Source organism: Triplophysa dalaica, chromosome 21, assembly GCF_015846415.1.
Source record: "Triplophysa dalaica isolate WHDGS20190420 chromosome 21, ASM1584641v1, whole genome shotgun sequence".
In the NCBI taxonomy this organism is placed as follows: domain Eukaryota; kingdom Metazoa; phylum Chordata; class Actinopteri; order Cypriniformes; family Nemacheilidae; genus Triplophysa; species Triplophysa dalaica.
In genome coordinates this window covers 12,482,717-12,495,749 of record NC_079562.1, presented here as the reverse complement: position 1 = coordinate 12,495,749, position 13,033 = coordinate 12,482,717, and the positions used below count along the sequence as shown (strand labels likewise).

The 13,033-nt window shown below is 44.4% G+C and overlaps 9 non-coding genes across 9 annotated transcripts; all 9 read right to left on the bottom strand.

The window, feature by feature from the left end:
- Nucleotides 1-908: 908 nt before the first annotated feature.
- trnar-ucg (transfer RNA arginine (anticodon UCG)) lies at nucleotides 909-981 on the bottom strand. The gene has a single exon. It is a non-coding gene; the product is annotated as a tRNA-Arg (tRNA).
- A 1,196-nt stretch (nucleotides 982-2,177) lies between these two features.
- On the bottom strand, nucleotides 2,178-2,250 carry trnar-ucg (transfer RNA arginine (anticodon UCG)). Its single transcript has one exon. It is a non-coding gene; the product is annotated as a tRNA-Arg (tRNA).
- Nucleotides 2,251-3,445: 1,195 nt separating this feature from the next.
- trnar-ucg (transfer RNA arginine (anticodon UCG)) lies at nucleotides 3,446-3,518 on the bottom strand. Its single transcript has one exon. It is a non-coding gene; the product is annotated as a tRNA-Arg (tRNA).
- A 2,300-nt stretch (nucleotides 3,519-5,818) lies between these two features.
- trnar-ucg (transfer RNA arginine (anticodon UCG)) lies at nucleotides 5,819-5,891 on the bottom strand. The gene has a single exon. It is a non-coding gene; the product is annotated as a tRNA-Arg (tRNA).
- Nucleotides 5,892-7,087: 1,196 nt separating this feature from the next.
- On the bottom strand, nucleotides 7,088-7,160 carry trnar-ucg (transfer RNA arginine (anticodon UCG)). Its single transcript has one exon. It is a non-coding gene; the product is annotated as a tRNA-Arg (tRNA).
- Nucleotides 7,161-8,356: 1,196 nt separating this feature from the next.
- On the bottom strand, nucleotides 8,357-8,429 carry trnar-ucg (transfer RNA arginine (anticodon UCG)). The gene has a single exon. It is a non-coding gene; the product is annotated as a tRNA-Arg (tRNA).
- Nucleotides 8,430-9,625: 1,196 nt separating this feature from the next.
- trnar-ucg (transfer RNA arginine (anticodon UCG)) lies at nucleotides 9,626-9,698 on the bottom strand. The gene has a single exon. It is a non-coding gene; the product is annotated as a tRNA-Arg (tRNA).
- A 1,196-nt stretch (nucleotides 9,699-10,894) lies between these two features.
- On the bottom strand, nucleotides 10,895-10,967 carry trnar-ucg (transfer RNA arginine (anticodon UCG)). The gene has a single exon. It is a non-coding gene; the product is annotated as a tRNA-Arg (tRNA).
- Nucleotides 10,968-12,163: 1,196 nt separating this feature from the next.
- Nucleotides 12,164-12,236, bottom strand: trnar-ucg (transfer RNA arginine (anticodon UCG)). The gene has a single exon. It is a non-coding gene; the product is annotated as a tRNA-Arg (tRNA).
- Between the last annotated feature and the right edge of the window lie 797 nt (nucleotides 12,237-13,033).

Here is a 13,033-nt window from a genome sequence, read left to right as displayed (position 1 = left end):
GCGCGGAGCGCTCCCTCAAGTCTATGACAATTTTTTTTCAACTTAGTATCAAGTTTAGTGTGAGGTACATAAGAGGTCTCCTGCTCTCTATTATTAACAGATTTATCATTAAAGATCTCAAAACAAACAAAAACTTGTATATTTATAAGCTACAGCCTCATTTAAATGAAAGTATTTATTTAGTACAGGCTGTTAGCACATGTCTGAAAAACATGTTTTGGTGTAAATGGCACAAAAGACTGGGTCTCGCTGTATCATTCAGGCTGTACTACAGTGTCTATTCACAGGCACTACCCCACTACTGATCGGCATGGGGGTTTTGACCTGCTCCGTTTCCGACCTGGACCGGTTCACCCCTCCTTAGACGACCTGGTAGTCCCGAGCTCCCCCAGGAGCACCATATCGATACCGAACTTAGTACGGACACCCGATCGACATAGTCCACTGCAGCCAAGAACCCCTGAACTCAAGTGATCCGCCAGCCTCAGACTCCCAGTAGCTTGGATTACAGGCACGCGCCACTGCACCCGGCGAGTGCTCGAGATGTCAGCAAGCAAATTGAATCAAGAAAAGTGCACGGAGCGCTCCCTCAAGTGTATGACATTTTTTTTCAACTTAGTATCAAGTTTAGTGTGAGGTACATAAGAGGTCTCCTGCTCTCTATTATTACCAGATTTATCATTAAAAATCTAAAAACAAATAAAAACTTGTACATTTATAAGCTATAGCCTCATTTAAATGAAAGTTTTTATTTAGTACAGAATGTTAGCGCATGTCTGAAAAACATGTTTTTGAATAAAAGCCACAAAAGACTGGGTCTCTCTGTATCACTCAGGCTGTACTACAGAGTCTATTCACTTGCAGAGACAACTGGTGTGCGTCAACGATATAATGGGCATTTTAAACTGCGACCCCAGCAGGACTCGAACCTGCAATCGTCTGATTCGAAGTCAGACGCCTTATCCATTAGGCCACGAGGCCTACAAATGCTCCAAAGTTATGCACTGCTATGCAACAACCACTTGCAGAGACAACTGGTGTAAGTGGACGGTTGTAATGGGCATTTTAAGACTGCAAATCTTAGAAATCTACTAAGTCCGATACCGAACTTAGTACGGACACCCGATCGACATAGTCCACTGCAGCCAAGAACCACTGAACTCAAGTGATCCGCCAGCCTCAGACTCCCAGTAGCTTGGATTACAGGCACGCGCCACTGCACCCGGCGAGTGCTCAAGGTGTCAGCAAGCAAATTGAATCAAGAAAAGTGCGCGGAGCGCTCCCTCAAGTCTATGACAATTTTTTTTCAACTTAGTATCAAGTTTAGTGTGAGGTACATAAGAGGTCTCCTGCTCTCTATTATTAACAGATTTATCATTAAAGATCTCAAAACAAACAAAAACTTGTATATTTATAAGCTACAGCCTCATTTAAATGAAAGTATTTATTTAGTACAGGCTGTTAGCACATGTCTGAAAAACATGTTTTGGTGTAAATGGCACAAAAGACTGGGTCTCGCTGTATCATTCAGGCTGTACTACAGTGTCTATTCACAGGCACTACCCCACTACTGATCGGCATGGGGGTTTTGACCTGCTCCGTTTCCGACCTGGACCGGTTCACCCCTCCTTAGACGACCTGGTAGTCCCGAGCTCCCCCAGGAGCACCATATCGATACCGAACTTAGTACGGACACCCGATCGACATAGTCCACTGCAGCCAATAACCCCTGAACTCAAGTGATCCGCCAGCCTCAGACTCCCAGTAGCTTGGATTACAGGCACGCGCCACTGCACCCGGCGAGTGCTCGAGATGTCAGCAAGCGAATTGAATCAAGAAAAGTGCACGGAGCGCTCCCTCAAGTGTATGACATTTTTTTTCAACTTAGTATCAAGTTTAGTGTGAGGTACATAAGAGGTCTCCTGCTCTCTATTATTACCAGATTTATCATTAAAAATCTAAAAACAAATAAAAACTTGTACATTTATAAGCTATAGCCTCATTTAAATGAAAGTTTTTATTTAGTACAGAATGTTAGCGCATGTCTGAAAAACATGTTTTTGAATAAAAGCCACAAAAGACTGGGTCTCTCTGTATCACTCAGGCTGTACTACAGAGTCTATTCACTTGCAGAGACAACTGGTGTGCGTCAACGATATAATGGGCATTTTAAACTGCGACCCCAGCAGGACTCGAACCTGCAATCGTCTGATTCGAAGTCAGACGCCTTATCCATTAGGCCACGAGGCCTACAAATGCTCCAAAGTTATGCACTGCTATGCAACAACCACTTGCAGAGACAACTGGTGTAAGTGGACGGTTGTAATGGGCATTTTAAGACTGCAAATCTTAGAAATCTACTAAGTCCGATACCGAACTTAGTACGGACACCCGATCGACATAGTCCACTGCAGCCAAGAACCACTGAACTCAAGTGATCCGCCAGCCTCAGACTCCCAGTAGCTTGGATTACAGGCACGCGCCACTGCACCCGGCGAGTGCTCAAGGTGTCAGCAAGCAAATTGAATCAAGAAAAGTGCGCGGAGCGCTCCCTCAAGTCTATGACAATTTTTTTTCAACTTAGTATCAAGTTTAGTGTGAGGTACATAAGAGGTCCCCTGCTCTCTATTATTAACAGATTTATCATTAAAGATCTCAAAACAAACAAAAACTTGTATATTTATAAGCTACAGCCTCATTTAAATGAAAGTATTTATTTAGTACAGGCTGTTAGCACATGTCTGAAAAACATGTTTTGGTGTAAATGGCACAAAAGACTGGGTCTCGCTGTATCATTCAGGCTGTACTACAGTGTCTATTCACAGGCACTACCCCACTACTGATCGGCATGGGGGTTTTGACCTGCTCCGTTTCCGACCTGGACCGGTTCACCCCTCCTTAGACGACCTGGTAGTCCCGAGCTCCCCCAGGAGCACCATATCGATACCGAACTTAGTACGGACACCCGATCGACATAGTCCACTGCAGCCAAGAACCCCTGAACTCAAATGATCCGCCAGCCTCAGACTCCCAGTAGCTTGGATTACAGGCACGCGCCACTGCACCCGGCGAGTGCTCGAGATGTCAGCAAGCGAATTGAATCAAGAAAAGTGCACGGAGCGCTCCCTCAAGTGTATGACATTTTTTTTCAACTTAGTATCAAGTTTAGTGTGAGGTACATAAGAGGTCTCCTGCTCTCTATTATTACCAGATTTATCATTAAAGATCTAAAAACAAATAAAAACTTGTACATTTATAAGCTATAGCCTCATTTAAATGAAAGTTTTTATTTAGTACAGAATGTTAGCGCATGTCTGAAAAACATGTTTTTGAATAAAAGCCACAAAAGACTGGGTCTCTCTGTATCACTCAGGCTGTACTACAGAGTCTATTCACTTGCAGAGAAACTGGTGTGCGTCAACGATATAATGGGCATTTTAAACTGCGACCCCGGCAGGACTCGAACCTGCAATCTTCTGATTCGAAGTCAGACGCCTTATCCATTAGGCCACGAGGCCTACGAATGCTCCAAAGTTATGCACTGCTATGCAACAACCACTTGCAGAGACAACTGGTGTAAGTGGACGGTTGTAATGGGCATTTTAAGACTGCAAATCTTAGAAATCTACTAAGTCCGATACCGAACTTAGTACGGACACCCGATCGACATAGTCCACTGCAGCCAAGAACCACTGAACTCAAGTGATCCGCCAGCCTCAGACTCCCAGTAGCTTGGATTACAGGCACGCGCCACTGCACCCGGCGAGTGCTCAAGGTGTCAGCAAGCAAATTGAATCAAGAAAAGTGCGCGGAGCGCTCCCTCAAGTCTATGACAATTTTTTTTCAACTTAGTATCAAGTTTAGTGTGAGGTACATAAGAGGTCTCCTGCTCTCTATTATTAACAGATTTATCATTAAAGATCTCAAAACAAACAAAAACTTGTATATTTATAAGCTACAGCCTCATTTAAATGAAAGTATTTATTTAGTACAGGCTGTTAGCACATGTCTGAAAAACATGTTTTGGTGTAAATGGCACAAAAGACTGGGTCTCGCTGTATCATTCAGGCTGTACTACAGTGTCTATTCACAGGCACTACCCCACTACTGATCGGCATGGGGGTTTTGACCTGCTCCGTTTCCGACCTGGACCGGTTCACCCCTCCTTAGACGACCTGGTAGTCCCGAGCTCCCCCAGGAGCACCATATCGATACCGAACTTAGTACGGACACCCGATCGACATAGTCCACTGCAGCCAAGAACCCCTGAACTCAAGTGATCCGCCAGCCTCAGACTCCCAGTAGCTTGGATTACAGGCACGCGCCACTGCACCCGGCGAGTGCTCGAGATGTCAGCAAGCGAATTGAATCAAGAAAAGTGCACGGAGCGCTCCCTCAAGTGTATGACATTTTTTTTCAACTTAGTATCAAGTTTAGTGTGAGGTACATAAGAGGTCTCCTGCTCTCTATTATTACCAGATTTATCATTAAAAATCTAAAAACAAATAAAAACTTGTACATTTATAAGCTATAGCCTCATTTAAATGAAAGTTTTTATTTAGTACAGAATGTTAGCGCATGTCTGAAAAACATGTTTTTGAATAAAAGCCACAAAAGACTGGGTCTCTCTGTATCACTCAGGCTGTACTACAGAGTCTATTCACTTGCAGAGACAACTGGTGTGCGTCAACGATATAATGGGCATTTTAAGACTGCAAATCTTAGAAATCTACTAAGTCCGATACCGAACTTAGTACGGACACCCGATCGACATAGTCCACTGCAGCCAAGAACCACTGAACTCAAGTGATCCGCCAGCCTCAGACTCCCAGTAGCTTGGATTACAGGCACGCGCCACTGCACCCGGCGAGTGCTCAAGGTGTCAGCAAGCAAATTGAATCAAGAAAAGTGCGCGGAGCGCTCCCTCAAGTCTATGACAATTTTTTTTCAACTTAGTATCAAGTTTAGTGTGAGGTACATAAGAGGTCTCCTGCTCTCTATTATTAACAGATTTATCATTAAAGATCTCAAAACAAACAAAAACTTGTATATTTATAAGCTACAGCCTCATTTAAATGAAAGTATTTATTTAGTACAGGCTGTTAGCACATGTCTGAAAAACATGTTTTGGTGTAAATGGCACAAAAGACTGGGTCTCGCTGTATCATTCAGGCTGTACTACAGTGTCTATTCACAGGCACTACCCCACTACTGATCGGCATGGGGGTTTTGACCTGCTCCGTTTCCGACCTGGACCGGTTCACCCCTCCTTAGACGACCTGGTAGTCCCGAGCTCCCCCAGGAGCACCATATCGATACCGAACTTAGTACGGACACCCGATCGACATAGTCCACTGCAGCCAAGAACCCCTGAACTCAAGTGATCCGCCAGCCTCAGACTCCCAGTAGCTTGGATTACAGGCACGCGCCACTGCACCCGGCGAGTGCTCGAGATGTCAGCAAGCGAATTGAATCAAGAAAAGTGCACGGAGCGCTCCCTCAAGTGTATGACATTTTTTTTCAACTTAGTATCAAGTTTAGTGTGAGGTACATAAGAGGTCTCCTGCTCTCTATTATTACCAGATTTATCATTAAAAATCTAAAAACAAATAAAAACTTGTACATTTATAAGCTATAGCCTCATTTAAATGAAAGTTTTTATTTAGTACAGAATGTTAGCGCATGTCTGAAAAACATGTTTTTGAATAAAAGCCACAAAAGACTGGGTCTCTCTGTATCACTCAGGCTGTACTACAGAGTCTATTCACTTGCAGAGACAACTGGTGTGCGTCAACGATATAATGGGCATTTTAAACTGCGACCCCAGCAGGACTCGAACCTGCAATCGTCTGATTCGAAGTCAGACGCCTTATCCATTAGGCCACGAGGCCTACAAATGCTCCAAAGTTATGCACTGCTATGCAACAACCACTTGCAGAGACAACTGGTGTAAGTGGACGGTTGTAATGGGCATTTTAAGACTGCAAATCTTAGAAATCTACTAAGTCCGATACCGAACTTAGTACGGACACCCGATCGACATAGTCCACTGCAGCCAAGAACCACTGAACTCAAGTGATCCGCCAGCCTCAGACTCCCAGTAGCTTGGATTACAGGCACGCGCCACTGCACCCGGCGAGTGCTCAAGGTGTCAGCAAGCAAATTGAATCAAGAAAAGTGCGCGGAGCGCTCCCTCAAGTCTATGACAATTTTTTTTCAACTTAGTATCAAGTTTAGTGTGAGGTACATAAGAGGTCCCCTGCTCTCTATTATTAACAGATTTATCATTAAAGATCTCAAAACAAACAAAAACTTGTATATTTATAAGCTACAGCCTCATTTAAATGAAAGTATTTATTTAGTACAGGCTGTTAGCACATGTCTGAAAAACATGTTTTGGTGTAAATGGCACAAAAGACTGGGTCTCGCTGTATCATTCAGGCTGTACTACAGTGTCTATTCACAGGCACTACCCCACTACTGATCGGCATGGGGGTTTTGACCTGCTCCGTTTCCGACCTGGACCGGTTCACCCCTCCTTAGACGACCTGGTAGTCCCGAGCTCCCCCAGGAGCACCATATCGATACCGAACTTAGTACGGACACCCGATCGACATAGTCCACTGCAGCCAAGAACCCCTGAACTCAAATGATCCGCCAGCCTCAGACTCCCAGTAGCTTGGATTACAGGCACGCGCCACTGCACCCGGCGAGTGCTCGAGATGTCAGCAAGCGAATTGAATCAAGAAAAGTGCACGGAGCGCTCCCTCAAGTGTATGACATTTTTTTTCAACTTAGTATCAAGTTTAGTGTGAGGTACATAAGAGGTCTCCTGCTCTCTATTATTACCAGATTTATCATTAAAGATCTAAAAACAAATAAAAACTTGTACATTTATAAGCTATAGCCTCATTTAAATGAAAGTTTTTATTTAGTACAGAATGTTAGCGCATGTCTGAAAAACATGTTTTTGAATAAAAGCCACAAAAGACTGGGTCTCTCTGTATCACTCAGGCTGTACTACAGAGTCTATTCACTTGCAGAGACAACTGGTGTGCGTCAACGATATAATGGGCATTTTAAACTGCGACCCCGGCAGGACTCGAACCTGCAATCTTCTGATTCGAAGTCAGACGCCTTATCCATTAGGCCACGAGGCCTACGAATGCTCCAAAGTTATGCACTGCTATGCAACAACCACTTGCAGAGACAACTGGTGTAAGTGGACGGTTGTAATGGGCATTTTAAGACTGCAAATCTTAGAAATCTACTAAGTCCGATACCGAACTTAGTACGGACACCCGATCGACATAGTCCACTGCAGCCAAGAACCACTGAACTCAAGTGATCCGCCAGCCTCAGACTCCCAGTAGCTTGGATTACAGGCACGCGCCACTGCACCCGGCGAGTGCTCAAGGTGTCAGCAAGCAAATTGAATCAAGAAAAGTGCGCGGAGCGCTCCCTCAAGTCTATGACAATTTTTTTTCAACTTAGTATCAAGTTTAGTGTGAGGTACATAAGAGGTCTCCTGCTCTCTATTATTAACAGATTTATCATTAAAGATCTCAAAACAAACAAAAACTTGTATATTTATAAGCTACAGCCTCATTTAAATGAAAGTATTTATTTAGTACAGGCTGTTAGCACATGTCTGAAAAACATGTTTTGGTGTAAATGGCACAAAAGACTGGGTCTCGCTGTATCATTCAGGCTGTACTACAGTGTCTATTCACAGGCACTACCCCACTACTGATCGGCATGGGGGTTTTGACCTGCTCCGTTTCCGACCTGGACCGGTTCACCCCTCCTTAGACGACCTGGTAGTCCCGAGCTCCCCCAGGAGCACCATATCGATACCGAACTTAGTACGGACACCCGATCGACATAGTCCACTGCAGCCAAGAACCCCTGAACTCAAGTGATCCGCCAGCCTCAGACTCCCAGTAGCTTGGATTACAGGCACGCGCCACTGCACCCGGCGAGTGCTCGAGATGTCAGCAAGCGAATTGAATCAAGAAAAGTGCACGGAGCGCTCCCTCAAGTGTATGACATTTTTTTTCAACTTAGTATCAAGTTTAGTGTGAGGTACATAAGAGGTCTCCTGCTCTCTATTATTACCAGATTTATCATTAAAAATCTAAAAACAAATAAAAACTTGTACATTTATAAGCTATAGCCTCATTTAAATGAAAGTTTTTATTTAGTACAGAATGTTAGCGCATGTCTGAAAAACATGTTTTTGAATAAAAGCCACAAAAGACTGGGTCTCTCTGTATCACTCAGGCTGTACTACAGAGTCTATTCACTTGCAGAGACAACTGGTGTGCGTCAACGATATAATGGGCATTTTAAACTGCGACCCCAGCAGGACTCGAACCTGCAATCGTCTGATTCGAAGTCAGACGCCTTATCCATTAGGCCACGAGGCCTACAAATGCTCCAAAGTTATGCACTGCTATGCAACAACCACTTGCAGAGACAACTGGTGTAAGTGGATGGTTGTAATGGGCATTTTAAGACTGCAAATCTTAGAAATCTACTAAGTCCGATACCGAACTTAGTACGGACACCCGATCGACATAGTCCACTGCAGCCAAGAACCACTGAACTCAAGTGATCCGCCAGCCTCAGACTCCCAGTAGCTTGGATTACAGGCACGCGCCACTGCACCCGGCGAGTGCTCAAGGTGTCAGCAAGCAAATTGAATCAAGAAAAGTGCGCGGAGCGCTCCCTCAAGTCTATGACAATTTTTTTTCAACTTAGTATCAAGTTTAGTGTGAGGTACATAAGAGGTCTCCTGCTCTCTATTATTAACAGATTTATCATTAAAGATCTCAAAACAAACAAAAACTTGTATATTTATAAGCTACAGCCTCATTTAAATGAAAGTATTTATTTAGTACAGGCTGTTAGCACATGTCTGAAAAACATGTTTTGGTGTAAATGGCACAAAAGACTGGGTCTCGCTGTATCATTCAGGCTGTACTACAGTGTCTATTCACAGGCACTACCCCACTACTGATCGGCATGGGGGTTTTGACCTGCTCCGTTTCCGACCTGGACCGGTTCACCCCTCCTTAGACGACCTGGTAGTCCCGAGCTCCCCCAGGAGCACCATATCGATACCGAACTTAGTACGGACACCCGATCGACATAGTCCACTGCAGCCAAGAACCCCTGAACTCAAGTGATCCGCCAGCCTCAGACTCCCAGTAGCTTGGATTACAGGCACGCGCCACTGCACCCGGCGAGTGCTCGAGATGTCAGCAAGCGAATTGAATCAAGAAAAGTGCACGGAGCGCTCCCTCAAGTGTATGACATTTTTTTTCAACTTAGTATCAAGTTTAGTGTGAGGTACATAAGAGGTCTCCTGCTCTCTATTATTACCAGATTTATCATTAAAAATCTAAAAACAAATAAAAACTTGTACATTTATAAGCTATAGCCTCATTTAAATGAAAGTTTTTATTTAGTACAGAATGTTAGCGCATGTCTGAAAAACATGTTTTTGAATAAAAGCCACAAAAGACTGGGTCTCTCTGTATCACTCAGGCTGTACTACAGAGTCTATTCACTTGCAGAGACAACTGGTGTGCGTCAACGATATAATGGGCATTTTAAACTGCGACCCCGGCAGGACTCGAACCTGCAATCTTCTGATTCGAAGTCAGACGCCTTATCCATTAGGCCACGAGGCCTACGAATGCTCCAAAGTTATGCACTGCTATCCAACAACCACTTGCAGAGACAACTGGTGCAAGTGGACGGTTGTAATGGGCATTTTAAGACTGCAAATCTTAGAAATCTACTAAGTCCGATACCGAACTTAGTACGGACACCCGATCGACATAGTCCACTGCAGCCAAGAACCCCTGAACTCAAGTGATCCGCCAGCCTCAGACTCCCAGTAGCTTGGATTACAGGCACGCGCCACTGCACCCGGCGAGTGCTCAAGGTGTCAGCAAGCAAATTGAATCAAGAAAAGTGCGCGGAGCGCTCCCTCAAGTCTATGACAATTTTTTTTCAACTTAGTATCAAGTTTAGTGTGAGGTACATAAGAGGTCTCCTGCTCTCTATTATTAACAGATTTATCATTAAAGATCTCAAAACAAACAAAAACTTGTATATTTATAAGCTACAGCCTCATTTAAATGAAAGTATTTATTTAGTACAGGCTGTTAGCACATGTCTGAAAAACATGTTTTGGTGTAAATGGCACAAAAGACTGGGTCTCGCTGTATCATTCAGGCTGTACTACAGTGTCTATTCACAGGCGCTACCCCACTACTGATCGGCATGGGGGTTTTGACCTGCTCCGTTTCCGACCTGGACCGGTTCACCCCTCCTTAGACGACCTGGTAGTCCCGAGCTCCCCCAGGAGCACCATATCGATACCGAACTTAGTACGGACACCCGATCGACATAGTCCACTGCAGCCAAGAACCCCTGAACTCAAGTGATCCGCCAGCCTCAGACTCCCAGTAGCTTGGATTACAGGCACGCGCCACTGCACCCGGCGAGTGCTCGAGATGTCAGCAAGCGAATTGAATCAAGAAAAGTGCACGGAGCGCTCCCTCAAGTGTATGACATTTTTTTTCAACTTAGTATCAAGTTTAGTGTGAGGTACATAAGAGGTCTCCTGCTCTCTATTATTACCAGATTTATCATTAAAGATCTAAAAACAAATAAAAACTTGTACATTTATAAGCTATAGCCTCATTTAAATGAAAGTTTTTATTTAGTACAGAATGTTAGCGCATGTCTGAAAAACATGTTTTTGAATAAAAGCCACAAAAGACTGGGTCTCTCTGTATCACTCAGGCTGTACTACAGAGTCTATTCACTTGCAGAGACAACTGGTGTGCGTCAACGATATAATGGGCATTTTAAACTGCGACCCCGGCAGGACTCGAACCTGCAATCTTCTGATTCGAAGTCAGACGCCTTATCCATTAGGCCACGAGGCCTACGAATGCTCCAAAGTTATGCACTGCTATGCAACAACCACTTGCAGAGACAACTGGTGTAATTGGACGGTTGTAATGGGCATTTTAAGACTGCAAATCTTAGAAATCTACTAAGTCCGATACCGAACTTAGTACGGACACCCGATCGACATAATCCACTGCAGCCAAGAACCACTGAACTCAAGTGATCCGCCAGCCTCAGACTCCCAGTAGCTTGGATTACAGGCACGCGCCACTGCACCCGGCGAGTGCTCAAGGTGTCAGCAAGCAAATTGAATCAAGAAAAGTGCGCGGAGCGCTCCCTCAAGTCTATGACAATTTTTTTTCAACTTAGTATCAAGTTTAGTGTGAGGTACATAAGAGGTCTCCTGCTCTCTATTATTAACAGATTTATCATTAAAGATCTCAAAACAAACAAAAACTTGTATATTTATAAGCTACAGCCTCATTTAAATGAAAGTATTTATTTAGTACAGGCTGTTAGCACATGTCTGAAAAACATGTTTTGGTGTAAATGGCACAAAAGACTGGGTCTCGCTGTATCATTCAGGCTGTACTACAGTGTCTATTCACAGGCACTACCCCACTACTGATCGGCATGGGGGTTTTGACCTGCTCCGTTTCCGACCTGGACCGGTTCACCCCTCCTTAGACGACCTGGTAGTCCCGAGCTCCCCCAGGAGCACCATATCGATACCGAACTTAGTACGGACACCCGATCGACATAGTCCACTGCAGCCAAGAACCCCTGAACTCAAGTGATCCGCCAGCCTCAGACTCCCAGTAGCTTGGATTACAGGCACGCGCCACTGCACCCGGCGAGTGCTCGAGATGTCAGCAAGCGAATTGAATCAAGAAAAGTGCACGGAGCGCTCCCTCAAGTGTATGACATTTTTTTTCAACTTAGTATCAAGTTTAGTGTGAGGTACATAAGAGGTCTCCTGCTCTCTATTATTACCAGATTTATCATTAAAAATCTAAAAACAAATAAAAACTTGTACATTTATAAGCTATAGCCTCATTTAAATGAAAGTTTTTATTTAGTACAGAATGTTAGCGCATGTCTGAAAAACATGTTTTTGAATAAAAGCCACAAAAGACTGGGTCTCTCTGTATCACTCAGGCTGTACTACAGAGTCTATTCACTTGCAGAGACAACTGGTGTGCGTCAACGATATAATGGGCATTTTAAACTGCGACCCCGGCAGGACTCGAACCTGCAATCTTCTGATTCGAAGTCAGACGCCTTATCCATTAGGCCACGAGGCCTACGAATGCTCCAAAGTTATGCACTGCTATGCAACAACCACTTGCAGAGACAACTGGTGCAAGTGGACGGTTGTAATGGGCATTTTAAGACTGCAAATCTTAGAAATCTACTAAGTCCGATACCGAACTTAGTACGGACACCCGATCGACATAGTCCACTGCAGCCAAGAACCCCTGAACTCAAGTGATCCGCCAGCCTCAGACTCCCAGTAGCTTGGATTACAGGCACGCGCCACTGCACCCGGCGAGTGCTCAAGGTGTCAGCAAGCAAATTGAATCAAGAAAAGTGCGCGGAGCGCTCCCTCAAGTCTATGACAATTTTTTTTCAACTTAGTATCAAGTTTAGTGTGAGGTACATAAGAGGTCTCCTGCTCTCTATTATTAACAGATTTATCATTAAAGATCTCAAAACAAACAAAAACTTGTATATTTATAAGCTACAGCCTCATTTAAATGAAAGTATTTATTTAGTACAGGCTGTTAGCACATGTCTGAAAAACATGTTTTGGTGTAAATGGCACAAAAGACTGGGTCTCGCTGTATCATTCAGGCTGTACTACAGTGTCTATTCACAGGCGCTACCCCACTACTGATCGGCATGGGGGTTTTGACCTGCTCCGTTTCCGACCTGGACCGGTTCACCCCTCCTTAGACGACCTGGTAGTCCCGAGCTCCCCCAGGAGCACCATATCGATACCGAACTTAGTACGGACACCCGATCGACATAGTCCACTGCAGCCAAGAACCCCTGAACTCAAGTGATCCGCCAGCCTCAGACTCCCAGTAGCTTGGATTAC